General features: G+C 40.0%; 1 protein-coding gene and 1 pseudogene across 1 annotated transcript in view; one reads left to right on the forward strand and one right to left on the reverse strand.

Annotated features, from left to right (window-relative positions):
- LOC112866803 (ATP synthase F(0) complex subunit C2, mitochondrial pseudogene) overlaps window positions 1-17,161 on the forward strand; it is a 43,379-nt pseudogene extending 26,218 nt beyond the window's left edge.
- Window positions 1-27,255, reverse strand: part of EXOC4 (exocyst complex component 4) — a 765,046-nt gene that overhangs the window by 335,798 nt on the left and 401,993 nt on the right. The gene's annotated exons all lie outside the window — the stretch shown is intronic.

Here is a 27,255-nt window from a genome sequence, read left to right on the forward strand (position 1 = left end):
TGCGCTTGGCTCCGGCGACTCAGTTCTGCTAATCCTCTGGTGGTTTTCTGGGTTATTTAGGCAGGTGTAGGTGGAATCTAAGTGATCAGCAGGACGCGCGGTGAGCCCAGCGTCCTCCTACGCCGCCATCTTCCTCTTGGCTCTCCTCTCTCTCTTTTACTCTTTCTTTCTTTCTTTCTTTCTTTCTTTCTTTCTTTCTTTCTTTCTTTCTTTCTTTCTTTCTTTCTTTCTTTCTTTCTTTCTTTCTTTCTTTCTTTCTACAGCTAAACCTGAATCTATGGAAAATATCAAATACAATTACTTGCTATCAAAACAAAAAAAAAACCTTAAAATGAACTTAAAAATAGTTTATTGTTTCTTTATTTATATCTGATTCTAAGGAACATAGAGCTGGTGTGAAATATTGCCAAATAAAGAAAGCTACTTTTAAAGAACATTTTCTAAAACTAATGTAAAAAAAATCAACTCTTTAATTACACGAAAATACTCTAGAAGAAAGCTCCAATCCCAAGGTAGTTTTCTTTGTATATCTCGTGGCAGGAGACCAGATCTTTATTAAAAATCACTTTAAATCTTCCAGTCTAACAGTTAAGGTCAGATGTGCAAAATGCATCCTGCCAAGATGATCAGGGAGGACTTTGCTCTCAGATCCTTCCAAAGCAGTGCTCTCCTCTCTCCAAATTTTCCAAGTGCACGTGTATAAATAGGTTGTGCTCACAGAAGAGTGAATACACACAGGTACTCCCACTCTAACAAGCCCTTGCAATCCCTGGTTAAGTTTGCTCTTTCTACCATACTGAAAGCCTCTGGAAGGTAGAGTCCCATGGCAACTTTTTCATGGCTCTGTCCCCAGCACTTAGCAGTGCTCTGCACACAGGAAGTATTCAAGAAATATTTGCTGAGTGAATTGCTGAATGAATGGAATGCTTCTAGAAAAAGAATATTGGCTAAGTATCAATACTAGGACAAACCTCTCTGAAGGTAGCAGTCTAACATATAGTCTTTGAAAACTTGCCTATAATATTTTTAAGAAGAAAAAACTTATTTTTGAAAATGCATATTTATTTATTTTGAGAGAGAGAGAGAGTGGGCGCACGAGCGTGAGAGGGACAGGGGCAGAGAGAGAAGGAGAGGGAGAATCCCAAGCAGGCTCTGTGCTGACAGCACAGAGCCTGATGCGGGACTCCATATCACAAACTGTGAGATCACAACCTAAGCTGTAATCAAGAGTTTGATGCTCAATCGACTGAGCCACCCAGGAGCCCCAAGAAGAAAAAAAGTTCTTGATTGGGATATACTTTCTATGTAACTTAAGGCAAAGCTATTTGCTTGAATGACTGTGCATCACCTATAAATAGTGCTCCCCATTTGAAAAGAAATAATATGGCTCTTGGACAACAACTTTCCTATAAAGAAATACGCTTTCTACAGTAAGACTAAGAGTTTCCACAAGAAGTAGCCTGCCTAGTTGGTGTCTGTACCACAAATAGCTCTTCCTCCCCAAGTAAGATAATTCAAGGCCCTAGCATTCTAGCATCATCACCCCCCACCCCCCAGACCCAAATGCCCCTGAAAGTGAAGAGAAGACAAACAAGCAATGTCTGGTGAAATAACACACAAAATGCAGAAGAAGGCACCATGTTTGAATTTATCACAATTAGGACAGAAAGTCCCTAAGAAGTAGGAATTCAGAGAAAAATAAAAAAGAAGAGCAAGGAGAGGCCAAAAAAAAATTTCAAGTCCCTAAATTCACTCCAAATACAGGGGCCTTTATGTTTAAGATTCTAAATTACTCTTACTTTTAATCTCTAACCTGGGATCTCTCCCATTTGTTGAACTCCCAATATGACCACCCCCCTTCCCCAATCACTGGAAACCATTAAAGACTCTAATGGCTACTTCAGGGCCAACAGGGAACGAGTCACAGACAGATCCATTTTTGTAGTCTACAGTCAGGTAAAGAAAGGCCATTTCCAATTGGGAGTGTTCAGTGGTGGCAGCAAGAGATAAGAGAACAGCGAGACCCCTGAAATCCCCAAGTAACTGGCTTGGCAGCCCAAAGCCTAGAATGCTCAGTGCAAGGCTACCCACAATTGGCGTTCTGTCCTCTAGCTCTCCCCTATTTACTCAAGCCACCAAGAACCAGTGGCTCTTTTGAGGATTTTGAGAAAGGCCAAATATGGAGGGAAAAAACATTAACTGAAGTCAGGCTTACACAAAAAGTTTTTTGGAGATCAACAGATACAACCTACCCCATTACATAGAAGAGAAAAATGAGGCCCAAAGATGGATGTCTTTCTCAAACTCATATAGCGACAGAGGAGAGACATATAAAAACATCCAAGGTGATCTACACATCAGCATGCTTTCAGCAGCACCAGGAAGAGGATCTATTTTCTCATGTAACAGTAAGTCCCAAAGGTGGTGAGGGCTGCAGGAATGGTAAAATCAAGGCTCTTGTTTCAGCTGGCTGTGATTCTCTTGGTTCTTCACTCCTCTGTAGTCAGCTTGTCTTCCCTTATAATTGCAAAGCAGAGAAAACCTCTCTCCCAACTCTGGAATCCTTCCTTTCAGTCTGATGGGGCCAGAAAATAATTTGGACTTCATCTTCTTCACTAGCTAAGCTTCCTTAAGAGCGCCTAAACTAGCACAGTATTAGAAGTATTCAAGGGCTAGTATAATGGCACCGACTATAGGCGAGCGGACCCCAGGCCGGCAGAGTCTGTGGTCCTCAGAATGCAGGGGGTCTCATCAGTATCTAGTTGAGTCTATTTTCCCTATAAACATCCATGAATTGCTTAATACCATGTACTTCTTTGAGACACTCAAAAGTGATCACGTGTATCTTATCTGGGTTTCAGTTTGTGCATTCTTCTTCAAAAATCCATGAAAGTCTCTGCTTTGAGTTTCACTAAATCCATTTCTCTCTCATTTCAGCCTGAACATTGCAATCCAGCTCTACAGGTAGCAAATTGAAATGTTTAGTGGCCCATTGCAGACAGATTGAATCTGAAAAGAATACGGCAATAAGAAAGAAGCAAGGCATCAATATCATACAGTAAAGCTCTCGCCAACGACAGTGATGATGTAGGTGAATGATTGAGCATTTGTTAAACTTCTCCCATTGTGAGAGTAACCTATTATTTTCCTGGTTGTGCAACGAAATGCCTCAATCACCAAAAGAAGAAGTCAGTAAAAAATGATATAGCTTATTTTCTACTGCTGTTGTTCTATGGGGACGGTATGGCATGTCGTACCTCGCTCCCCACCCACCCCCCACCGACTCCACTAAATTTATCCCTGTGCTAAATTTAACCCTGCCCGTCATTCATTTTGTAAAATGTTTGATATCTTGGTGGTGATGGCTTTTCCTTTTCTTCTCCTCCTTCTTCGTTTTTGTTTTTTTGCCGTTGATAGAATTAAGCCTGACATAGCTTAACTTTCAGGCTAACGTGACATGGTTATCTGATTTAGGATTAAAGGAAAATAAAAAGCACGTGGCAATAGTGTTAAAGCAAAACAAAGAGGAAGTCAGTAGCAACTGCTCTGGAATTCGCTTATTTGTCTGATTGTACAGTAAACATAGCTGGGGTTACAGAAAGGTCTCTTATAGTAGCATTTCATACCTGCAACCACCAGTTTATATCCCAACTGGTTTTCATCTCCAACTCAGCTGACCTCTCTGAGAAATCCCCACCTACAACATGAGCCACAGCAACTGTACTGCCGCAGGGCTGTGAATGAGAGGGAAGACACAGGAAGGCACCTTACAAGGTCCGATGCAGAGGAGATGAGCATATTCCTGAGGGCCACCCCAATCTGAGATGTGAGCCTCACCATTACCCATGCGCGGTTGCTACCGTGCTTCTCCCCAAGTGCTATGGACTGAATGCTATGTCCCCCTAAAACTCATGTTGAAGTCCTGAGAAGCCCCAGTGTGATGGTATTTGGAGGTGGGGACCTCCCAAAGTAATGGAGTCATGAAGGTAGAGCCCTCATGAACCCGAGGTGAGGGCCATTATGAGTCAGGAGAGAGATGATCTCTCTCCAGCAGGCGAAGACACAGCAAGAGAGCGGCCACCTGCAAATCAAGAAACAGGTCCTCACCAGACACAGATCTGCTGGCACCTTGATCTTGGACTTCCAGCCTCCAGAACTCTGAGAAATAAATTGCTGCTGTCGCCCACCTATGGCATTTTTGTTACAGCAGACTCAACTGCCTAAAATAGCACATATCGTGTCCTAGATGCCTGACAACTACCCCACGCACTGTTTTGTTAAATTCACAAGGTCTCCCAGGGCTGATACAAAATTGTCAACATTCATAGGCAAAGTGCTAAGAATCTAAAGGTCAGTGTTCTTGCTCACCTGCCATTTGATGCTAAGAAAATAATGGTGGCCGATTTACGTGTAGCATGATAACACGTCTGTAATAATAACCACCATTATAATAACAGTCCCCTAATACATGTAGCATGTACCGGGGGCTACGTATTGGTCTAAGTGCTTCACTCACAAAAATCCTATCAAGCGGGTTCTATTGCTGTCCCCATTCTACAGATGAAGAAATGGAGAGATTGAGCCCTAAGTCATCTGCCCAAGGTTTCAGAGCCAGGAAGAGAGTGGCACCAAGGCAATCAGGCCTGAGAGCCCCAGCTTCTTTACCCTGACACTAGGATCTCACACCTCCCTGAAAAAGGAAATAGAAAACACATGATGGTAGTGATGACTGCATCCCGGGAAATCTTAAACACAACGCTAAGCTCACACAGGCAACCAAGAGATGTAATCCTCCAGTACGTAAAGTCTGAGATTCGGCCAAACACATTCTAAACATGACTACGCCCCCTCCCTTGGGCCGGACGTAGTCAAAACCCTAATCTGCTACGAAAGAAGATGATTATCCAGGTAACAACTCTACGTGCTAGGGCAGAGCCCAACAACAAACTGCTGGGGATCATCAGCATGCAACACGTTTCACTGTAGCCGATCAGGAAGTGTGGCTCTGTCTTGCCTCCTTTCTATCTATTTTACGTTTTTCTATTGACATCACCTCCTGAATTCTGTTCCTTCACAAAATCTATTTCTATAGTATGGCCACCAGAGTCAACCTTGGCGGACGCTGCCTGATTATAATGGGCTGTCCTTTGCTATGACAGACTATGCTATTAAAGAGGCAACTGCTTATCAGAATCACATCCTGAAGAAAGAGCCCATTAAGAACCGTCCTGTTGTTACTGAGGGGAAGCAGTCATTTGTGCAACCAAATAGACTAGACACATCACATGTAATTTCTTCTGAAGATAAAGCTAAGCCCAATACTACAAAATGATTGCTTTGAATAAAAGCAACTAAAGGATGAGCAGACTTACAAGGTTCTAACATTATTAAATGCTGACATTTGGAAAGGTACTCTCATAAAGAGGGTGACCTGGGAGACAGAATAGTAGTGGAACCATTGGGTAAAGGGGTCAGACAGAACAAAGTTTAATTACCATTCCTGGGGCTTACTGGTTGTGCAATATTGAGCAACTTACTGAGACTCAGTTTCTTCATCTTTAAATTGGAAACAGGATAATGTTAGAGGCTGAATGGTCATGGTAGGACTTTTGAGAGAGTATCAAATACTCAGCAGAGTGCCTTCAGTGAAATAGAAACTTCTCTTCCACCAGAATTGAAGCTCCATGATGGCGGACATTCCTGTCTTTGTTCTCCAGAACATAATACATGCTCAATAAATATTTAATGAATAAACACACTGGTTGCTTTTTTCCTTGAGACAACATCAATTCAAGTCAGTTCCTCTTGAATAAGAAATTCTTATTAGGACTAGATAAGTTACGGAACCCTTTCAATCAGTATGGCCCTGTGTAGCCAACTGGAATTGATGTTCTTTCCCAAACTCTATTTTCAACTGAATCTGAGCTTCAAGCTAATCATTCATTTTAGTCTGTAAGTCACTTATGAAGAATTTCTTTTTCCCGTACTGACCACATATTCTACTTTTCTGTCTTCTTTTTCCTATAATTCTTGTAAATCAGGAAAGTCAGCTGTATTCTAATAGAAGAGCTAAGGGTTTTCTAAGTCAGAAGCAGGACTTATCTTGGCTGACAGCTGGGTGGCCCAGGCTCAAAAGTTCTCGAAATCTGAGGGTTTTCATTAGGTTCTATCTTGAGGATTTCAAAAAAGCACTTTACAAATAATATGAACTGTAAAGCACCATGCAAATTTCAAGTACCATTTTTATTATTCCATTATCTAAGTAATTGTCCACTGTCACTTAAGATAAGCATAATTTCAAAATTTCAAGTCCTTGTATCTGTCAGAAACAAAAATGGTAACATACATTTTTCAGGAATAAGCATTTGAGAGTTGAGGGGGAAAAATGAACAGATTTCTATAATCTAAAATAGGAAACGTAATCGAATTAATTGGTATACCATTGTCAACTCTCTTTTTCTTTGTTTCTACTTAACAAGTGTCTTGTCATTTAAAAAAAAATTTTTTTTTAATGTTTATTTATTTTTGAGAGACAGAGAGAGACAGGGGGCAAGTAGGAGCGGGGCAGAGAGCGAGAGGGAGACACAGAATCCAAAGCAGGCTCCAGACTCTGAGCTGTCAGCACAGAGCCCTTTGTGGGGCTTGAACTCAGAAACCGTGAGATCCTGACCTGAGCCGAAGTCGGACGCTTAACCAACTGAGCCACCCAGGCGCCCCATGTTTTTTGTCATTTTCTTAACTAATCACCAGTACAAGTTGATTTCTATCAAAGAACTTGACAATTAATTACATGCTAAATGAGTCCCTTGGCTCCAATTTTTTGTCAGTTTAAGAAAAAAAAAAAAAAACAGGTAGGAAAAGGCTGCTGAGTATGTACACACAAACTAGCGTAAGAACTGATTTGTTTTGTTTTTTACCAGAAATGGAGACAGTGAACACCTGAGATATGAAAGCAGTCCCTCTGTGATGAACTGAATGTTTGTGTCCCCCCCCCACCGCCCCCCGAGAATTTGCACACTGAAGCCCAATGTGATGGTTATTTGGAGGTGGGGTCTTTGGGAGGTAGTTAAACTTAGATAAGGTCATGGTAATGGAGCATCCCGATGGAATCAGGGTTCGTTTACGCAGAGTAAGAGACATCAGCGCGTCCTCTCCACCATGTGAGGACACAGCAAGAAGGTGGGCCACCTGTAAACTCACCACCAGAACTCAACCAGGTTGGTACCTTGGTGACCTCGGACTTCTGACGTCCACAACAGTGGGAAATAAATTTGTTTCCTAAGCTGCCCAGTCTAGGGACTAAGACACCCCCTTTCATATTCATATGAATTGGGCCTAAGAGTCTAAAGTTGCAGAATCTTATGTTTGCAATCTCTTTTGAGAAGCGGATTACTCACATAACCCCACATCTCCCCTCAGAGCTGCTGGGGGGGGGGGGGGGGGGGAGCAGCCCTCCCCAACAGGAATGTTCATGAAAGCTGCTGATGGCTCCAACGGGGAGGCAGGCAGACTTTTCTTCCCCAACCTGAGAAGGAATCAGCAAGGACTGGAGCTTTCTGTGGTTCTTACTTTGAATTTGGAAAATGTGGCTTCTGTCAGCAAACAAAGAAAAATAATTCAGGCAGCTCTTTGGCAGATAGTCTTTGCGTCCATGTATATTTAGAAAGCTATTTTTTTTTCCCTACCCTGTGTTTTGTTTTCTTGTTTTTGAACTTTCTATAGTAAGGAAGCAGCGATTACTGGAGAAACTGTTAAATGATCTCTGATTTCATCCCAACTGCATTGTTCTCAAAATCCCGACCCTCCTTGCCCCTCACGCTGGGCGTAGACGCGGACGTGACTGCGTGGTCCGACACAGTGGCGACAAAAGCCACGTGCAGCTGTGAAGTCAAATGTGGGCAGCCGAAACTGAGATGTGCTCTAAGTGTCAAATACACACCGGGTTTCTAAGATTTAGCACGGAAAGAAGAATGTAAAGTATCTTGTGATTTTTATATTAATTACAGGTGGAAACTGTGGAAAATTAATGAAAGGAAGTCTCATTTCGAATGGAGACCGGCAGGGGGCGCACACAGGAGGAGAAGGACCTTGGGCACAGACTTCACTCTCCCAGCAGGCAGAAGAAAGGCTTTCCTTCTACCCCAGCAACAGCCCAGTCAAGGAGAGACCTTCACAACTCGGCCACCGGAAAAACAAGGATACTTGGCACTCCAATGGGCTTTTTGTTTGTAACAGCCTTCCCAACTCCTCCCTCTTCTCTGTACCCTTCCTTGGTTTTCTGGAATTGCTTCTGGTTTTGACATAGCTTGTCTCCGATTGCAATTCTCTGGTATTCCGAAATAAACCCATTTTTGCTGATAAAAAAACTGGCAGTTTGATTTTTTAAGATTAACAAAATGAGGGGCGCCTGGGTGGCGCAGTCGGTTAAGCGCCCGACTTCAGCCAGGTCACGATCTCGCGGTCCATGAGTTCGAGCCCCGCGTCAGGCTCTGGGCTGATGGCTCAGAGCCTGGAGCCTGTTTCCGATTCTGTGTCTCCCTCTCTCTCTGCCCCTCCCCCGTTCATGCTCTGTCTCTCTCTGTCCCAAAAATAAATAAACGTTGAAAAAAAAAAAATTAAAAAAAAAAAAAAAAAAAGATTAACAAAATGACATTTTGGATGTGTTGGGTGAAATAAAATATTATTAAATTTATTTCATCTGTTTCTTTACCCTTTTTTCCTAACGTGGCTCATATTATCTCTCTCTTGGAGAGTGCTGATCTGTACACTTAGTAGGCAACCAAAAGCTACGTTCAATGTTGACCTAGGAGTCTGTAGAGTTGTATACATGTACACACAAATACAAATATACATATGTGTGTCTATCACCTTTGCAGTAGGCATTTGTAACTGATCAATCAAATTTGTAAATTCTTATAAAGTACATATACTTTATAAATTCTTATAAAGGTACCATGCTGGAAATGGTTTAACTGGATGTTTTCATCATAATAATTTAATTATATTGAGGCTAATGGAACGAATCAAATAAAAAGGTATACACATGTGTAATTTTTCACATAGAAATCTGCATGCATCATGCATACATCCACAGGATGGTCATCAAGTGACGTTTCAAATTGGATGGGAGGGAAGTCCATTAACACGTTATCAGAAAGGCCAAGTGAATACTATACTTTTGTCTTTAAAAAAAACTTGAATCACTTTTAAAGCTGTAAATGCAGCGGAACTTCTACCTAAATGCGGTCTGGTAGAAAATATAGTTTAATACACAAATACAGCACATGAGCAATTGGCACAGCAAAGCCCCAGTGGAAGCAAGCTCTTTAACAGTGCCTAAAATGATCTGATTGTTAGCTTCTGATCTGGTTGATCTTGTTTAATTGTGTTAATATTCAATTTCATTAAAATCTTTAAGGTAATACTATGCTTCAACTCAGCTCCAATTCAGATGATCCTATCAGAGATTGTGAATTATGCAGTCCTATTATATTCTGCTCAGGTCTTTTGGAGGATAAGAGTTATGCGAATAATGGAAATTTTCTGAAGTTTAGGACTATATTTTAATTTTAATTACTCAGAAGAATTCGACGAATTAAGAATTCGGCAAATTAAGACTTGCTAGGTATTTTTAACCCTTTGATGGAATACCACTTGCCAATTTAACATACTGTTTATTTTCATTGATACCCATCTCTGCATTTTATTCACAAACTCCCTGCCTATCCTGTTTCTTTCACCAAGTAAGAATATGCTATAATATAATTGCTGTTTTTTAAAAAAAATTTTCAATGTTTATTTTTGAAGGGGAAGAGAGTGCGTGCGCCTGCCTGAGAGCATCAGAGGAGGGGGCTAGGAGTGGGCAAAGAGAGACACAGAATCAATCGTAAGCATGCTCCAGGCTCTGAACTGTTAGGACAGAGCCCAGCAAGGGGCTCAAACCCACGAACCGTGAGATCATGACCGGAGCCGAAGTCGAACGCTCAACCAACTGAGTCACTCAGGTGGCCCAGATAATTGCTATTTTTTGAAAAAAAATACGATAATGTAAACATCCAAATAAAAGTCGTTCAAAATACTTGCCTATGGATGTTAGATATTAACCTCAGAGGTACTGACACTGTTAAAACTATTCTACTTCAGAAACTGCCTTTAAAAATGAAATGGTGGTGTGCCTGGGTGGTTCAGTCAGTACAGCATCGAACTTGGCTGAAGACAAGATGTCATGGTTCATGTGTTCGAGCCCCACGCTGGGCTTTGCGCAGGCTCAGAGCCTGCTTCGGATTCTGTCTCCCTCTCTTTCTGCCCCTCCCGTGCATGTACTCTCTCTCTCTCAAAAATAAACATTAAAGAAAACTGAAGTTGTTACATATCTTTGTCTATTACAGATTTTTTGGATCATTTAAAATGATTTAAACCTCTAATGAATATAAAAGTGAACAAATTAGGTACTTTCATTTGGCGTTATAAAAATATATGTGCATGTGTACACATACACATAGACTATATGTAAGTACATATAACATATATGAAGATATATAAAGCAATTGTACTTAACCTTTGGGTCCTTACATTTTCTGTAAGGTAATTCCAAAGGAAGATTAAAAAAAAATGTTTAGGGGCACCGGGGAGGCTCAGTTGGTTAAGTGTCCAGCTCTTGGTTTCAGCGCAGGGCACATGGGAGGCTCAGTTGGCTAAGGGTCCAGCTCTTGGTTTCAGCTCATTCGTGAGTTCAAGACTCACATCCATCTCTGCGCTGATGGTGCGGAGCCCCCTTGGGATTCTCTCCCTCTCTCTCTGCCCTTCCTGCTCTCTCTCTCTATCAAAATAAATACATAAACTTAAAAAGAAATGTTTGGAGCAAGGGTGGCTTTTTTTTTTTTTTTTTTAGAGAGAGAGAGAGAGAGAGAGAGAGAGTGCACATGAGTGCATGCACTGGAAACTGGCAGAGAGAGAGAGACAATCTTAAGCAGGCTCCATGCTGAGCCTGACACAGGGCACGATCCCATGACCTTGAGATCATGACCAGAACCAAAATTAAGAGTGGAACAGTTAACCTACTGAGTCACCGAGGTGCCCTGGTAGAGTTTTTTATATTAAAAAAACAATCTAAGGAGTTTCATGGATAAAATTCAATTAGATGATCAGATCTGGAATATTTACTAAAAAAAAAAAAATCAGTCCTATGATCTTTCTTTCTTTCTTTCTCTTTTTTTAAAATATTTTTGAGAGAGCACAAGCAGGGTAGGGGCAGAGAGAGGGGCACAGAGGATCCAAAGTGGGCTCCACACTTACAGCAGTGAAACTGATGTGGGGCTTGAACTCACACCGTGAGATTATACCTGAGCCGAAGTCCAATACTCAACCAACTAAGCCACCCAGGTACCCTTTACGTCATCTAAAAAATCAGCTGCAGACATATTTACTTTACTTTCTTTCACACTCCTAGGTTATAATCAGAATTATAGTCATAGTCCACTTCCTTTTAAGTAAATATAGACAGTGAGCTGTGCAAGATCATTAAGCTTGAAAATGGTGGAGCCTGTTGTCCCTCGTCACACTGCTTCCACACTAATTCACAGCTGGAGCGCCCCTTTCCTTTTCAAATTCAAATAGGCCAGGTATTCTCATTCTCAAAGTCACAATATTTATTTTGTGTGGATGTTTTTTTTCCAGACTACATTTAACCAAATTAAGTTACTTAGTCCCTGGAGGAAACTATAAAAACTCAATTGTCCCTTCTACCATCACGAATTCCATATAGTGATGGCAGTAATAGTCCCTTATACTGATTACACTGGACACTAATGGGTTCTTTTCTCTTTACAACTAGTGTTGTGGATTCTCTCCCCAAAACCACAATCTCTATTAGCTTTTGGAGATTTCCTTCTGAAATCACAACTACCTCTAACTGCCCTCTTGTAATTAAACTTTAATTCATGTTAAGCCTAGGATTTGAATTTGATCAGTTGAATTTTCTTAAAACAGATACTATCAAGATGATATTTAATAGCAGAGAAGAACTCTGTTTTTTTCCCTTTATTAACAAATAAACTACAACATAGAGTGGTCCCTGCAATGTTCCTTGGACCACATTGGATAACTAAGTCTCCATATAAAAAACAATTACCAAGCCAACCTACTTCAGGAAATAAAACATAAATTCAGTAAAATAAATGAATGTGGATTGTCCATGGTTATTTGTTGTAATATTATCTGGCATATACATGTTGACTAGGACCTATTAGCAAAACAATAGACTTACAGGCTCAAAATCACAAATTCCAAGGTTGGGTATTTTAACATGTGTCTTCCCCAGAAAACCTCTTTATTAATGAATAAATGGAAATGATTTCCTGCACTTTTGGAATTTGCAAAACTCAGAGAGTAAATCAGAGACAAATCCAGGAAAAGAGTAGTCCACAACCAGTATCTTTCACTTTCTTTTGTTCACACGCAAAGTCAAGATGACTTTGATATAAAGAACTTGAATCAACATCATACAGAATTCATTTAGTGCAGCTTCTCTAAACTGTATCTTTAAAAAAAAAATAGTCTCTCAAGAGAAGAGTAAATTTAAAGATGGGGTTAACACGTAACTTTGTAAAATACTCTATGTTATATGAATCTTTCTGGCACTCTGCACTTCAGTACATTATAGTTCAGAAAAGTCCTGGAGTTTAAAAAAAAACCAACCCCCCCCCAAAAAAAAAAAAAAACTACTAGATTTTATTTAAGCAAGGGTTTCCCCCGCTAAGTTCTGTCTTGTCCCTTACAGGCCATGACTCCAGCTACGTTTCCTGGGGCACTAGTGTCTTTTGGAACAGTTTGGCAAATGCTGTTTTATTGAAAAGTATATAGGATTGAAAGACAAATGATTACAGTGTCAGACTAAATTTAAGGAACCTTCTATATGACTCTAACAAGCTTTTTAGTTACTCTGGAACTCAATTTTCCTAAAAATAAGAGTCACAATATGTATCTCACAACTATAACAAAAAATCAATTGCTCTAGTACGTTCTCCATTACAACAGCAAGTAATAAACTTTATTCATTAAGCCAAAATCAAACATTTAGAGAATGTGCAATACTTTAGACTCTGCTGGAGCACCTACAGATGGTCCTTACATCTCACAGTAGTAAAGAAGACACACGTTCAGATAAATCTCTACAGGAAGTGACGCACCTAATCACTGATTCAGCATAAAAAGGGTCAGGCAGGCAAAACTCTACTGAGGAGTGGATCTGAAGGCTGATCATAGATTCGCACGAGGGGCTAAGGCAAAGGGCATCCCAAAGACACAGAGGAGTTTAAGAATATGAATCTCTGAACAGTCTAAATGTAAATATAACCCTCTGTAAATATAGTTCACACTGGCCTCTTTAGTGTGTGTTAAGATTTCACCCTTGCAAACATGTGCATCATATCGTGTGGCTCTAAAAAGGTGAATGTTGATACTAATTAACAGTAACAGTACTTTTCAAAAGCAACCTCAAGGTTACTGCATACCTTTATAAGAAATAATAATATATTCATGGCATCGTACTGGTAAAACACATGCCTACTCTTATTGACTAAGTTATTATCATGACCCTATTTTTAATTTCCATATTATAGACACAGGACACGCACAAATAAATTAACCATCGGCCTCCAAACTTTAACATTCTATGCAAAATCTAAATACATGGCCTTAAAAACCATTAAGAGAGAAAAACAATAGCCAACATACTTGATGTAAATAAAAAACCAAGACATTAGATCCTGGTACAGAGTAACATGCCCACTAAATGTTGGTAGCTCTTTCCATGAGTTGAAGAGATATATAATGTATAGTGCTAAAAAATAAAGTTGTACAATACCCCTACACATTGTCTTTCATATTAGTAGTTTCAACTCAAAAATGAAATCACTACTTAAAACTATACACACCGAATAAAAAAAAATAGCCAAAGGCATTCTTTTCCTGAAAAGGCACAAATACACAGAGCACAGGGGAAAAAAATAAAATCAAAGGCCACAAACATAAAATCAACGTCATCCCCTTTTTTCCTAGAGCATTTGAACTCTTTTTAATGAAGCATTCGACTTATTTGCATTTTTCTTCGTTCTTAAACCTGAACACATATATGCAGTTTAGCATAGCACGTTTATAAAACAACTAATTTCCATCGTATGGTAGTGCTGGTTATGTTAGGGGAAAAGAACGTGGGCTCCCGAGTTACACGCCTCTGGGTTTTAAAACCCATGCTGTAGAACTAACTAGATGCGTGACCTTGTGTAAGATTTTGTAACCTTCGGTGCTTTATGAAAAAAATTATGCAAATAATAGTATTTACCTCACAGAAAAACTGTAGCAGTTAAGTAAGATAATCTGTGAAGGTGCCTTCCACTTCTGTAGCATTAACGTAAGCCATCATCTCCCTATTTTACTTCGCTTGTCTCTGTGAATGAGAACAGAGATAAAGAGTAACAGAAAAGATACGGAAGAAGACTAACCAGTCTAGGCCAAGGACCATCTCTTTATCATTCAGCCCTAAGAGAACACTAGAATCACCTTGGGAGCTTTCAAATACTAGCTTCTCAGGTCCCAGTCTTTAACCTGTAGTGTCTGAATCATTAGGGATGGGGCCCGGAGGTACTAATTCTCATGCAGCCAAGTTCAGGCCAGTCAGTGCTTAGAATGTTTCCTAAAGCAATTAACACACAAAGTTGGTGCTCAGTGAATGTTTATTAAATGTATATATTGCATAGGGTCAACTGACTGGACCATTTGTGACACGACTTAAAAAGAAAAAAAGGAATCCAGTAATTATGCCCTAGGCATGGGACACCAACAAGATTTTCTGCCTTCAGATTCGAAAACATGCAAACAAGTAAGTTAAAATATAACTGTAATAAATATAATAGAAACACAGTAAAAAGGAGAGGGGGATTAATGTGCTGTTCAAAAGCAGTTAATTTCAAGAAATCAGTAAATTATGTCACTTCAATGTCAACTACAACAATAAAAAACCCAAGAGATTATAAAGAAAAAAAAAAAGACCAAAATGTAAGGGGGACTATTAATTTGTTTTACATTTATAATGTCATGCTTAAATGATCCATAATCAGTACTATATTTTGCTTTTTAATGACCTGAGAAACAGCACAGATAATCTCTGAAATGTGGAGAATACACCAACCATATGTTAATCTTCATATAAGACAGTATTATTTCAAGTGATCCTTACTACAGTCATATTTCACTATAATAAATGAATCTGGACAGGCCTTTGGCTTTTACTATAACAGGATGTGATGCACAACATTAGTTGCTCAGATAAGCGTAATTCAGAACTTCTAGAATTGCATGTCAATTCTAGACATGGGGGAAGGGGGAGAGAGAGCAGGCTTCACGCCCAGAACAGAGCCTGATGCAGGGCTTGATCTGACCTGAGGCGAAATCAAGAGTCCAATGCTTAACCAACCGAGCCATCCAGGCACCCCTGCATGTCAAACTTTTAAAATGAGTAGGCATTTAATGGACATCAGTCACTGTTAGTTTAACAAGGATCAACAATGACTTAAGCTGTCAATGGTTTGGTTTTGACCCAGACATTAAATAATGGCAACAACAGTAAGTTTTTCAAGACTGATATGTTAGTTGAAAAGAGGCTCAACTCTTTGAGGGTAAAACATTGGCTCTTGCTATCCATAAAGTGTACTTTTTTAACTAAAAATAAATAAAAAGAGAATATATTGTCAACTGCTTCTCTTTGCAAATACTATTGGACCAGAGACAGGCAAGGTGGAATCAGACCCAGATCTATTCCTTCTGGTTGCAAGGAAGAGAAGTGAAAATAATATTCAAATTCTTGAAATAAGTCTTGTGTTCTCACCTGAGCATTTACAATGACTCTCAAAATTGAACACATATCAGGATCACCTGTAAGGATTTGCAACAAAGCAAAATCCCGGGCCTGACCTCTAGTGTTTCGGATTCCACGGGTCTGGGTGGGACTGAGAGTTTGCATTTCTAACAACTTCCCAAGAGATGAGATGGCACTGGTACAGGGGTCACCCTCTCAGGACCACTCCCCTTTTCTCTTCAGCCTTGAGCCACACTACACAATCTGGCCACACCTACTGAAACTTTGCTCGAAAATAATTTCTTCTCTAAAGTCTTAGTGTTTTGCTATCCTGCTTCTCCCTTCCTCTAATAGACGCCCCCCCCCCCACCTTTTTTTAATAGCCTTTCTTTTTTGGAGGCTACTGAGACCGAGTTGAGTATGGCCATCTTTCTTTCTATCCTCAGTGTGCGGACACAGGCAGAAGTACACACAGTTTTACTGATTTCAGTGCATATGACCATCAAGAGAGCAACTTCTGGAATCAGATCAGACTGCCTGGGTTTGAACCAGGGTTCCATGACTTCCTTATTGTGTAATGAGGGGTATGTAACTCAAAGTCCCTGAACCTCGATTTCCCCTTCCAAAACAACAAAGATATCAAGAGAGCATACCGCATAAGGCCGCTCGGGCAAAGTAAAAATAATGCCTATAATGTGGTTAGCGCATCGTCTGACACGAAGCAAATGCTTAATAAATGTGATTAAGTCATTGACAATATTAAGAAACACTGATTTTTAAGAAAGAGAGATGACCAGGGGCTGCTGGAAAACGCTTGAAGGGTGTTAGGAAGAGCTATCCGAAGAGGATCCCCCCTCCGCCCCGTCTTCTCTGCACTGGGAACTACTCTCCGGCCAAAGCCCCTCAGTGCAAAGTTAGTCTCCGTCCCTTCTTGGGGCTCAGCTGCTGAGCCCATCACTGTCTGCAGTGTCGCTAAAACCACTGGAGACACTGACAGATGGAGCCTTGGCAGCTTGGCAGTCCCACACCCCCTGACCTCACGTATTCCCAGCCGCAGCTTCCGAACCAGCGCCATTTCAAGGGACAGGACACAGCAGCCAAGTGCACTGGGGCTGGGGCTGCCACGGTAGGGGTGGCTGGCTCCAGGGCTGGAACTGGGACTGTGTTTGGGAGCCTCATCATTGGTTATGCCAGGAACCCCTCTCTGAAGCAACAGCTCTTCCCCTACGTCATCTGGGCTTTGCCCTCCCGGAGGCCACGGGATTCTTTTGCATGATGGTGGCCTTTCTCATCCTCTTCTCCATGTGACAGAGCTGTCTCCACTTCCCATAGGTCTTTCCCCAGTGTCTCATCTGCCCTGTGTGTTCCTTTTGGAATACCTCCCTCCCACTGCCAGGCAGCCTGGGGAAAATTCTTGACTCAGGGTTTGACAGAGGGAAGACAAATAAATACTGTGTTAATAAGGAAAAAAAAAAAAAAGATTTTTATAACGTTTGGCTTTCAGATGAATTTTAAAAAGTGATTCTTCTCCCCTTCAAGAAAATCAGGAATAAAAATCTTTATTACTTCAAAGCTGTCATGACTGGGCAGGTATGTGAAGACTGGGGCCATGAGATTGCTCAGTTTCCCTTACTTTGTATGTGTTGAGAGTTGAGAGATGGGAGGGGAACTGGATGAACACTCAAGGAAGAAGCCGAAAATGGTCAGGGAAAGGACTTTCAGCATGGTTCCACGCAATCGCTCCACTGTGAGGATTACTTACCAAGATACAGCTGGAGTAGTAGGCTGCTTTGCTTGGAGATCAAAACATAGTTTCAGGAATGGATTTCTTAATCCATCCAGCAATAAATGTGGGGATGAGAAAGACTGGACTGCATATGGAAGACACTATAAAGATGACTAGTAACAAAGAGAAATCTAACAAGAATGGTAATCAATAGTATCATAATAAAAATATGTAAGGAAAGAGGGCATTTCAACGATTTCAGACCATACACAGAATACTGCAAATGTCTGCCTGACAGAGGAGACACCATTATTTAATCCTAGAATAACGGGCACCCTTTGGTTTCTCAAGTACTCAGAATGTAGCATAAATGTCAAAACTTTCACCCAGGAACCAACGAACCATCTCCTGACAAAGAAAAATGGGCCTGGACCATGGGGCTATGTCTTCAGAAGTGTTTAAAATGACAGACAAGCTAAATTATGTTTGAAGGTTTTCTTTTTCTAAGGCAGACAAACTACGTTTTTACTAATACTGGAAGATAATTTACTTGTTTAAAAAAATATATTCAGGCCATGTTCTTCCAGTTGCAGAGCTTCCCATATCACTTATAACAGAGAATACTAATGACTAATAAAATTGGGCACCATTTCTTTTCTTATCTATCCCAAAGGAGCAATAATCACCACTATACTGTCATTTCAAATGTAAAGTGAAATCACTAATCCACTGGGACTCAGAGTAGAAAGCTTCAAGGTATTGTTTTATTGGTGCCATTTTTTTCAAGACATATTTTCATTTTGTGGAAGACTTCATTCCAGTTAATTAAACGCTGTGTTGATCAAAGGAAAAATGCATGTAGATATGTACACCATATAATGCCTATTCTATACACTGTGTGCCTACACACAGAATTCGATTTTCAGCTGGCTTCCCAAAAAGGCCAGCTCTTTCGGAGTTAATCATGCTAATATAATTTACTACCTTCTTCTGGGCTTTGGTGAAGAGCCCTATAAAATTACACAATGACCTCAGGACATTTCTATTTGCATTATGGGGTGTCTCAATCATGATTCTAAGTCTGAGTTCAATGGCATATAAAGCAATGCTAAAGAGTTCTACTCTAGACCAACTACTTTAAGAGTGCTTCAAGGCAAACATGTCCTCTAAGCCTACTGTTAAAAATAAATTTTACATATGCCTGTACACACACATCGTTTCCTAGATTCATACACTAGTATTTTAAGATTTGATGCAAATATTTATGCCAAACAAATACCTTTATCCAGTAGGTGCTTTCTTTAAGTTACATTTCCCGGCAACTGATTAGTAATAGGTAAGCTAAAATATAATGAACAATTGCTTGAATTTATTTTAAGGCCAGATTAAAGAACTAACTAGTTTGGAGAAAGGTTAGTACTTGTATTAATAATCAGGCCATGAGGTGTGGGGAACACAGGTTCTAAGAGGCACTAGAGAGGGGCAAATACCATTGTAGAAATTTAGAATCAAAACATATGAAACAATAAGGTTACTAGAGAAAGCCAAACATTAAACTTAGTAACGTTAACGTTGTACCAGATATTAAACTTAGTAATAATTCTTTGCTTACAGACTTATCAAAACTGTGGTAACCCCGTCAAATCTTTGCTTGTACTAGCTGATTAGGTGGAAATCACACTCTGCTGATGGTACACTGCTGGGCGTAAAAATGAGACCAAGGAACTGTCACCATCACTGAGTTCATCTAGTCCACATATAATAAAGTCCCTGTTGATGGGGTCAGACTAGAGACCTTGTTCTACAGCTAAGTGGACCCACGGCAGCTGATTCGAAGGCTGGCTAGAAGCCAAGATCATATGCTTACTCATATAAAGCTAAAAGTTGAAATGAGGTAGAGAAAAAAGCAATTGAAGCATCATGATGTAGAAGTCCAATTTTTAAAAGAATCCAAATTGTGAGAACATAAAACCACAGTAGGGAAGGCAAACATGAAAGTTAGCTGCATCATTTACTGGAAGATGAGTATTTGTGGGCCAGCTATCATTCAGATTCTATTTTCTTCTTCTACTCAGCTTTATAATGTTTACTACCATTCCTGTGATTCCCCTGTATTTTTTAATAACTCCCGAGTACATCACATACTTGCCATAACACTTGGCAATAATCTGAAGGAGTCTCTATTTGCAAAGAAAAGATCCAACTAAAAGACTGAGCAAAAGTTTTGCCAAAGGGTTTAAAAATCAAGTTAAATCTCCAAGTAAGCTGTCTTCCCATAACTCATGCTTCTCCATTTGACCAAATTACCATTGGAAAGAAGAAAATGACGTTAATGGCCTCGGAACCAGTATTCTTAACAATTTAAAAATCAGTGAGTATTTTGCTTCTCACCTGCCTTTCTCTAGTCCCACCCACGCACATCCCCCTCTTTCCCATTCATTCTTACTTACAAGGACTTCATTTATGGTTGACAAATCACAGTGACTGACAGGTGTTTGAGTAATGAAAAATAGTCACCTTCATCAAAATGGGGCACGGTATTTATTATAAATATTCAGAAAGATCAGAGGATTTTTAAGAGTATAAAGATGTTTCAGTGGTATCACCAACGATATAGAAGTCCAAATTCTACCTTGTTCATTATCAAACAACACCTTCCATTCATAAACAATTCCTAGACTTCAGCCATAAGGTTCCGAATCTCCTATTTTACTTCCTCCCCTCCACCAGTTCATCAACCCCCACTTGCCAAGGCTCAAAAATGTCTCGGTCAGGTAGAACTGATTTCATGCCAGATCTGCTTTGATCTTTCTTCTATGTGTTTAACTATTTACTTAACCCAAAAGGTAAACAGTGAATAGGGAAAGGGTTAACATTAGGCAGGGAGAGGTAAGGGACCTTCAGGGAGTCAGGCTGCAGCTGCAGCGGGGAGGCTGAGGAAGAGTCAGTGGCAGCAGAGTTTGGGAAGAAAGGAGGATGAGATAAACGTGTTCCTGACCTGCCCGAGCTAGATGCCACGCATCAAGTCTCACAAACCTTGTGATAAGGTCCCAATAAAAAGTCCTTGCTGGCTACCCAGTCGGGACCCCTCTCACTCCTGAAAGCTTTACACTTTCTCTCAATAGACTCTATCACTTTGCTCACTCTCTGTTGTCCGTGAGATTAATTCTTCGACTCTGTGAGACAAGGACCAGTGTCTCTCCCACCCTCCTGTGACAATAGGATTCACATAATTTCTATTCTCCAAATCTTTTCACACTAAGCACGTATTTCCTTCAAGAAGTCATACAGCTTCCTATTCACCCTATTCATTAAATCTTCCTATTCCTGTTCAAAATTCTATTATAAAATCTTCAGACATACAAGTACAAAGAATAATGAGTACTCATGCAGCTGCTACCCAGTTAAAAAAATAGAACATTTGGGGTGCCTGGGTGGCTCAGTCAGTGAAGTGTCTGACTTTGGCTTAGGTTACGATCTCACGGTTTTTGAGTTCGAGCCCTGTGTTGGGCTCTGTGCTGACAGCTCAGAGCCCGGAGCCTGCTTCGGATTCTGTCTCCCTCTCTCTCTCTGCCCCTCCCCTGCTCGCACTCTGTCTCTCACTCTCTCTCTCAAAAAGAAATAAACATTAAAAAAATAATAATAAATAAAACATTCAAGCCTCGAGTGTAGTCCTCTCCAATCACATTCCTCTTCCTTCTCTCACCCCTAGTAGTGACCACTATACTGACTTTAATGTTTATCCTTCTGAACTATGTCTTTATATTTTATATACACATGGACTACGAAAGAATACACAGAGACATATGTACAGTTTCTCACATTTAAACTTTACCTAAATGCCGTCATATTATATTCTTCTTCCAACATTATGTTTGGGAGATTGATTCCTGTTGAGGTACACAGTTCCTGTTCAACCATTTTTTATTACTGGGTAGCATGGGTAGCTTTTTATTGTTGTAGCGTATCACAATATATTTATTAATCCTTCTGTCAATTAACAGAATGTTTCCAGGTTTTAACTATACTTACTGATGCAGGTTGTACTTCATTGCTCAGTAATCTATTTTTATTTTCTCTCCATTTGCTTTTAACGTATTATCTTTGACTTTAATGTTCCATAGTATTTGGCTGCATTAAAGTATGGTCTCTTTTATCTTTCCTGTTTGGAATTCATTATGCTTCTGGGATCCAAGGGTTTTTGTCATTTATCAATTCTAGAAATTTCTCAATTTCTATTTCCTTAGCTATTGCCTCTTTCCCATTCTATTATCTTCTTTCAAAACTCTCTTGATGTATGTTTGAACTTCTCGTCTTATCTGTTCCATTTACCTACAGCTGTGTAAAAACTCCCTGCAAAACTTAGTAACAACCACTATTTGTGGGTCAAGAATTCTAATAGGGCAGAGCACGGATGGAATGTGTTTGTTCCATGATGTCTGGGACCTCGGATGGGAACACTCAAACAAGTAGGAGTGACCTCAAGAGCTAGGACTGGGCTCTGAATGGTTTGGTATTCCTCAAAACATCAGAGGCTCAGAGTAATTTAATGGATTTCTTTCATGTCAGCTCAGGGTTCCAAGAACAATCATTCTAGCAAACAAGGTAGAAGTTGTATAGACTTTTATGACTTAGCTTCAGAAATTATATAATATTTATACCATACTCTTGGTCCAGTCACAAATCTGCCCGGTTTCAAGGGCATGGACTCCATCTCAAGATAGGAAGGGCATCAAAGAACTGGTGGTCCCTGGAGTGCCTAGGTGGCTCAGTCAGTTAAGCGTCCGACTTTGGCTCAGGTCAAGCTCTCACAGTTCAAGCCCTGCATTGGGCTCTGTGCTGACAGCTCAGAGCCTGGAACCTGCTTTGGATTCTGGGTCTCCCTCTCTCTCTGCCCTTCTCCCTCTTGCACTATCTCTCTCAAAAATAAGCATTAAAAAAAAAAAAAATTCGTGGTCCTTTGTAAAAGCGTCACTGCAGCCTACATATTTTAACTTCTCTTTCATATTTTGTCTTTATTCATTACTTTTAAGTAGTTTCTTCAGATTTGTCTAGTAGTTTGCTAATTCTCTCGTGTGTCTAACCTGATGTTTAAACCATGAACTAAATTCTTAAGGCAAAGATTAGAATTTTCACTCCTAGAGGTCCTTTTGGTTCTTTATCAAGACTGCCTAGAGTTTTATTTTGCCAGCATCTTATTCTTTTATGTTTTTGATGCAAATTTTAGTTTTTAAATATTTGAAACACATCTGTTTTGTATTCTGTAACTACTAATCCCATTTCTAAAATTATTAGGAACTAATTCAACTGCTTATTGTTTCTGCTTGACTCTAGCTCATGGTTACATATCCCCTGTGTACTTCCATAATTTCAGGTTGTGAATTCATGTGTTAGGCAATTTTATCTATGGACAGAACTGAGGTCTGAATTCACAGCATATCCTTCCAGAGAAGAATTGTTTGCTTTGCCAGGACGAATTTCCTCGTCATTTCTCTTTACTGCTAAGTGGATTTTTTTTTTTTTCTATTCTACTCTTTTACTAAAGTTATAACTGTTCAAAAATTCTGTGGTTCATATGGTGGTTTTAATTCTAAAATCCCTTCTTGTGCAGGCCCAAGGTCCTGTCTCCAGTAGTGATGCAGCTGTTAAAACTCAAGCCTCCTGGTTACTGAGACTGACAAATGCCCCAAGCAGCTGCAATATCGGTATTAGCTTTACTGCTCTGGTTTTTGGTTTTCTCTTTATTTTCGTCCCCAGGAGACCTCTTACTAACAAGGTCAGCAATACATTTGAAAGGACCTTTATTACATTACATCCAGCATTTCTAACTGTTTCATACTGGGAAATTTTCCAGACTTTTTAGCTCTCAACTTTGCCAGAAATCAAAGCCCCTTCATTTTGTTTTTATGTGGTCATTTCAAATAATTTTTCTTCCCCATTTCCTTTAACCTAGGACCCACAAATGTCTCATATTATGCAAAATCTTTTCTCCTTCATCAAACCCAGTCGTTAAAAAGTTGAGGTAATGTGGCATTTTACAAACTACCAATACTTAAAGTTGAAAATCAAGTAAGAATGTGGTAGTTTTGGACTGAAATGCTTGGTCTTTGTAAGTCTATCAAGCTTATAAACAGTATAATGAAACCATCACTTTTTCATCTTTCACAAAGTTACACAAGTGCATTAAAATCCAAAGAATAATGCTTTCTGGCATTTTAAACACATTTTAATTAATTAATTAATTTTGATATAATAAATTATCATGAAGGATTAATACTTTACCTTTCATTTGTAAAACACCATATCACAGTTTACATGCAGTCTTATCAAAGGCAAAAGAAGGAGATGACATCTAGAGGCGTCTTTTCTGAGCTGTGACCAGTCTCTTACAAGTTCATCACATCTGTGCTAAGTAGCATCTGTTAAAGTTTTGGTTAAGCGGAGGTGTCTCAACTACTTGGATAAACCGTACGGATTATGTTGGCAGAGTAATACATTTTTTTTTTTTAAACGTTTATTTATTTTTGAGACAGAGAGAGACAGAGCATGAACGGGGGAGGGTCAGAGAGAGAGGGAGACACAGAATCTGAAACAGGCTCCAGGCTCTGAGCCGTCAGCACAGAGCCCGACGCGGGGCTCGAACTCACGGACCGTGAGATCATGACCTGAGCTGAAGTTGGCCGCTTAACCGACTGAGCCACCCAGGTGCCCCGAGTAATACATCTTTAAAATAGCAAATGTGATTTTGTGACTTTCTTTATAAATGATCCAGGACAGCTTGCTAAATGCATATAAAGAAACCCGGGAGCACAGGGTGATCATTTGCTTAATATGCCATGGTTTAATAATAATTTTGAAAAATGGGTGGAATTTCTGTTTTCTAGGTATTTTATTTTATATCCCTGTATTTTGGAGGTGGAGATTTGTAGGTAAAATATTCACCAGCTTTTCATATTTGATGCTAATATATACCACCTCATTTTTTTTTCCCCACAAGTGGACGTATCATAAAGTGACAGCTGTTTTAACAAAACTGGCAAAATTGCTTTTCTTGATTAAAGAATGCCTAGAATCTCGCAAATGCCCCAAAACTTGGTAATTATGTGCTGTGCAGAGACCATAAAGCCATATTAGAGGTAGGGCTTTCAAATGAGGATTCTACTTAAAATTATTCTAACCTTAAACAATATTTAACGATCAGTGAGAGAGTAATTATCACCATGTGTTTTAGTCTGATGCAAAAGCCACAGATATTACTTACAATGGCTCAGATGAGTAAGTTATAAACCATTCATTCTTGCCTTGCCAGCCTCTTGACAGTTTAATACGTATGTTACATACTGAGCCCTAAAAGAGAAGCCAACACCGCTATGAAGTCGGCACGCGGTGAGTTAAATTAACAAGCCAGATGTAGAATATGCTGCCAACTTGATACTGATCAATTATGCCCCAAGCAGAGCAATCGAGGAGTGCCATCTCTGAAAGCAAGCCCATTGACCTAAAAGAATGAGAAACAACACTCACAGTGATTTTACTCCTTCTCATCTGTCTGTGAACACTAACAAAATGTGTCAGCTGGAATGAGCCATGTAATACAAACACACAGGGAAGGAGAAGCGAGGCCCCACGAAGAAAGACCGGAGTAAAAGAAGAGGAGAGATGGCATTCCAGAGAGCCACGGTGCTCAGAAAAATCAAAGCGGGAAGGGCAGTCTTTCAATCAGGTCTTCACACTTTTTCCCCTTTCATAGAATGATAAAGTCTTTGAAAAATCAGGACACGGACTTGTTTAAAGAAAAACATTTCATGGTGTTGGCACAGAAAGGAAATCCATACATGCCTTTGCCATGTGTGGACCAACTCCTTTCCTTCAAAAGCACGTATTGGTGCTGGAGAATATAATGTGCTCTGGGACCCAGCAGGTGTAGCTTTTGAGTCATTCTGACTGACAGCCTCAGCCCCTAGGAGGTGGTAAAAGGGTCTGATGGCAAACACGACTTAACATCTGGTTCGGAACTAGCAGGCAATGAAATTACAATGTGTGCATGAGAAAAGTGGCCTACGCCATTGCTCAGGGAATGCTTCTCTTCTGGAAAGCCACGCAGGGTAACCTGGGTGTTTCTTTAGTACATGTTATGGCATGAACCTAGCATATGGATTCTCAGAAATAGGGTGACACCTCTCGAGGTGTCAAGTTCTTCACCTTGAGAACTTTAAGAGTACCTCATAGGTTGTAAGTTTTCATTGTAAGGATGAAATAAATGCATAGCTATCAAGTGTTGAAAACAGTGCTAGATTTGTGATATCCCATAATTAACTATTCTAATAGCATGGCTGTTATCATGCTTAACAGACTTACTTATTTTCCTGACTTCTACATCATTTAACCAACTTGTAAAGTTTTGAGTTTCTCGCGAGCTTCCATTTCAGCCATTTTGATATAGCATTCCTTCTCCACAGTAAAGGGAAAGTGTTTGTTACTGTGCATATTTAAAAATGACCATCAGAATAAAGGACGTATACAAGAGCTGATGTGCCAGCAGAGAAAACAGCCCAATGAAAATGTATGATAGAATTGCTCTAAAATGGTAACAAAAGGTAGTAAGTCAAAAATTTCATCAGAATAATCAAAATTTTTTAAAGCTTATTTATTTATTTGAGAGAGACAGAGATAGCATGAGTGGGGGAGGAGCAGAGGGAGGGAGAAAGAGAGAGAATCCCAGGCAGGCTCCACACTGACCAAGCCGAGCCTGACGCGGGGCCTGAACTCACCAAACTGTGAGATCATGACCTGAGCCAAAACCAAGAGTTCGATGCTTAACTGACGGAGCCATCCTGGCACCCCAGATGAATCAAATTTTTAATTACACAGATTATATAGATTCTATTAAATACAACTGAATATAGTGCACAGCATACCGTTTCTTTCGAATTAAGTTATACACCTGTGTGTTACTTCCCGAGTGTTAAGTTTCTTTTTCTTTTTTTAACATTTAATCTTGAAAAAATTGTTCACTTCCGGAGGAGCTGCAAGTACAGTATGGAGAGTTCCGTGTGCCCTTCACCCACTTCCCCGTATTTTAACAAGGGTGCCATTACTGAAACTAAGTTAACATTGGTACAATACTACTAACTCCACTACAGACTACATTCTGATGTCCCCGGTTTTTCCACTAATGTCCTTTTTCTGTTTCAGGGTCTACTCCTTGATGCCACATTGAATTTAATCGTCATGTCTTAGTCTCCTCCAACCTATGACAGTTTCCAGGCTTTGTCTTTCATGATTTCAAAACTTCTGAGGAGGGCTCACCAGTTATGTTGTTCCTTTGATGTTTTCGCAGGATTAGATGGTGGTTATGGATTTTGGGGAGGACTACCCCAGAGGTGAAGTGCCTTCCTCATCTTATCACATCAGGGGATACATGATATCAATAGGTCTTATTACTGGTGATGTAAACTTTGATCACATGCAAGGCGGGTGTCTGTCAGGTTTCTCTACTATAAAGTTCCTCTCTTTCCCTTTCCAGGGGTTTGTCACAAGGTCCAGCCCACACTCTAGGGCAGGGGAATTAGGTTTTATCTTTTGGGGGGAGGAGTGTCAAGGCATCTGTGGACTTAGGTTAAAACGTCCATGGTAATAAACACTTTGGGAGAGATACTTTGAGGCTATACAAATA

The sequence above is a fragment of the Puma concolor genome, chromosome A2, assembly GCF_028749965.1.
Source record: "Puma concolor isolate L17-30 chromosome A2, mPumCon1.1.hap2, whole genome shotgun sequence".
NCBI lineage: Eukaryota > Metazoa > Chordata > Mammalia > Carnivora > Felidae > Puma > Puma concolor.